The sequence below is a fragment of the Salmo salar genome, chromosome 14, assembly GCF_965601325.2.
Source record: "Salmo salar chromosome 14, fSalSal1, whole genome shotgun sequence".
Classification (NCBI taxonomy): Eukaryota; Metazoa; Chordata; class Actinopteri; order Salmoniformes; family Salmonidae; genus Salmo; species Salmo salar.
The window spans coordinates 33,081,251-33,085,000 of NC_138304.1; positions in this window are offsets into that span (position 1 = coordinate 33,081,251).

Here is a 3,750-nt window from a genome sequence, read left to right on the forward strand (position 1 = left end):
AGTTTAGACTGGCCATTGTGGACAAAGTGAGCTATTCTGGATCAGACTCTGATTTCAGGTCAATTTTGTTAACATTCAACAATGAGAAGTGATTGTCAGTTTAAATCAGAGAGTAACGGGTCTTTTTATTTAGTTCCACCCAAAATGATCAATCTTCCAAATGAAAATAGCTATAAATATGTGTTTGGTAACTAATATGCACTAAGATCAACAAACGCAGAAATGTCTTGACTACAGCACAAAGACATACTAGCTGTAACAGGAGACATGTCAACACTATATTTAGTGTCACTGTAAACAATTTAATATTAGACTGCTTCTCTGTCCCTGCCTTCATTGTTTGTTTGTGTATAAATCATAAAAGTCCAGAAGTTGTGGGCGGAGCTAAAACGTTGACTCAGAAGTATTACAATGTAAACTTACTTTTAATCCGTCTGTCTACTTCGTTTCAAGGCATGGTACATGGGGGAGTAGTGAGATAGCTAATTGGCTGGACGATTCTCGTCTCATCACTGATCTTGAAAAAACATGGACTAAAAACTTGGAAATCAATTAATCCGCCATCATTAACACAATGGAAAAATCTAATTATTTATTATTGAAATATTGATATACAGTTGAAGTCGGGAGTTTACATACACTTAGGTTGGAGTCATTAAAACTCGTTTTTCAACCACACTCCACAAATTTCTTGTTAACAAACTAAGTCATTTTTCCAACAATTGTTTACAGACAGATTATTTCACTTATAATTCACTGCATCACTATTCCAGTGGGTCAGAAGTTTACATACACTAAGTTGACTGTGCCTTTAAACAGCTTGGAAAATTCCAGAAAATGATGTCATGGCTTTAGAAGCTTCTGATAGGCTAATTTACATCATTTGAGTCAATTGGAGGTGTACCTGTGGATGTATTACAAGGCCTACCTTCAAACTCAGTGCCTCTGTGCTTGACATCATGGGAAAATCAAAAGAAATCAGCCAAGACCTCAGAAAAAAAATTTAGACCTCCACAAGTCTGGTTCATCCTTGGGAGCAATTTCCAAACGCCTGAAGGTACCACGTTCATCTGTACAAACAATAGTACCCAAGTATAAACACCATGGGACCACGCAGCTGTCATACCGCTCAGGAGGGAGACGCGTTCTGTCTCCTAGAGATGAATGTACTTTGGTGCGAAAAGTGCAAATCAATCCCAGAACAACAGCAAAGGACGTTGAGAAGATGCTGAAGGAAACAGGTACAAAAGTATCTATATCCACAGCAAAACGAGTCCTATATCGACATAACCTGAAAGACCGCTCAGCAAGAAAGAAGTCACTGCTCCAAAACCGCTATAAAAAAGCCAGACTACGGTTTGCAACTGCACATGGGGACAAAGATCGTACTTTTTGGAGAAATGTTCTCTGGTCTGATGAAACAAAAATAGAACTGTTTGGCCATAATGACCATCAATATGTTTGGAGGAAAAAGGGGGAGGCTTGCAAGCCCAAGAACACCATCCCAACCGTGAAGCACGGGGGTGGCAGCATCATGTTGTGGGGGTGCTTTGCTGCAGGAGGGCCTGGTGCACTTCACAAAATAGATGGCATCAGGGGGTAGGAAAATTATGTGGATATATTGAAGCAGCATCTCAAGACATCAGTCAGGAAGTCAAGGCTTGGTCGCAAATGGGTCTTCCAAATGGACAATGACGCCAAGCATACTTCCCATGTTGTAGCAAAATGGCTTAAGGACAACAAAGTCAAGGTACTGGAGTGGCCATCACAAAGCCCTGACCTCAATCCTATAGAACATTTGTGGGCAGAACTGAAAAAGCGTGTGCGAGCAAGGAGGCCTACAAACCTGACTCAGTTACACCAACTCTGTCAGGAGGAATGGGCCAACATTCACTCAACTTATTGTGGGAAGCTTGTGGAAGGCTACCCGAAACGTTTGACCCAATTAAACAATTTAAAGGCAATGCTACCAAATACTAATTGAGTGTATGTAAACTTCTGACCCACTGGGAATATGATTAAAGAAATAAAAGCTGAAATAAATCATTCTCTCTACTATTATTCTGACATTAAAATAAAGTGGTGATCCTAACTGACCTAAGACAGGGAATTTTTACTTGGATTAAATGTCAGGAATTGTTAAAAACGGAGTTTAAATGTATTTGGCTAAGGTGTATGTAAACTTCCGACTTCAACTGTAGCATGGGTGACCAAGGAAAAACAAATGTATACAATGTTAGGCCAAGTGGCAAACAATAATGCAGGCACTAAGGATGGGAGTGTGAGCATGTGGGTCTGGGCAGATAAGATGTAGTCATTGTTTGTGTGCGTCTTTAAATGGTTGTTCGTATGTGTAAGTTTGCATATGCAGTGGATTTTTATTTAATTTTTTTAAATGAAAAAATATTATTAAAAGAAAATTGTCACATAACTATTCTCTGATAGGTATATACTCTTATAAATAATGACAGTATACGCGTGGATGATGATTACCTTATTTGCCTTATTGAGTAATTGAAACTTTGCCAAAGAGTGTAGTAGACTGATATTTCTTCTTTGTTTATTGGACTCATCCATTGTCTCCTATACTTGAGTAGGATTTAGATTGGTAATTGTCAACTACCAAATAAGTTAAGACAACACCTTAATTAAACACTATACCGTTCCCTAGGAAAGTAATGTGATGTGAAGAATGTAGTGAGATATTTTCAGGTCCCTTGAAATGAACACAGACAGACCAATGTTTACCAACACCGTTTATATATCCAATCAGGTGACTAGAATGGAAACCAACAGACTCAAAACGTTCCTAGTGTCTGGAAAATAAAAATTTAACATTTGTCTGTTACGAGCCTATCCCTTCTCCTCCTCCTCCTCCCCCTGTTTTTCCTCCCTCTCTCCTAATGGAGGGCATAGAGCACTAAGAGAAGCAGTCCCCTCCATGTTGTCTTTAACCTGTCTTTCACCTCCCTCTTAGGACTGGTAAGTACAGGGGCTGTGTCTGGACTTGAAGGGCTGACTCCTATCTCCTTCTGCCATCTCATTTTGCAAAACTTACTGCTAACTCCTCATATTAACTCCTCCTACTAACTCCTCCTGCTAATTCCCTCTGATATCCCTCTGTGAGTCCTAGTAACTCCTCCTGATGACTCCCTCTGATATCCCTCTGTAAGTCCTAGTAACTCATCCTGCTGACTCCCTCTGATATCCCTCTGTGAGTCCTAGTAACTCATCCTGCTGACTCCCTCTGATATCCCTCTGTGAGTCCTAGTAACTCATCCTGCTGACTCCCTCTGATATCCCTCTGTGAGTCCTAGTAACTCATCCTGATGACTCCCTCTGATATCCCTCTGTGAGTCCTAGTAACTCCTCCTGCTATGTCCTTCTACTCCTTGGTCGCTGGGAGCAGCAGTATGCAGTAGCAGAGCAGCACATCTTGTTTACTAGGCCAAAGGTCCTCTCTCTCAGCAGCCAGCCTGACAAACCAGCCACCAACCTCACATAATTCAACATAAACCCTATTCACAAAGCAGTGGTTTTGGGTTTGGTTCAAAGCAGTGGGTTTGGTTCAGAATGTTGGTTCAATTAATATTTTATTCTTACGCCATCACCAACATAAATTATTATATGAATACAGATTATAAATGATAGTCAATGGACTGGCAAACGACAACCTTTTCTTGCAACCCTCAATTTATTTCACTCCATTCTCCCTGTTCCTATGTGGATTGGTCCCAGGCTGTGTGCGCT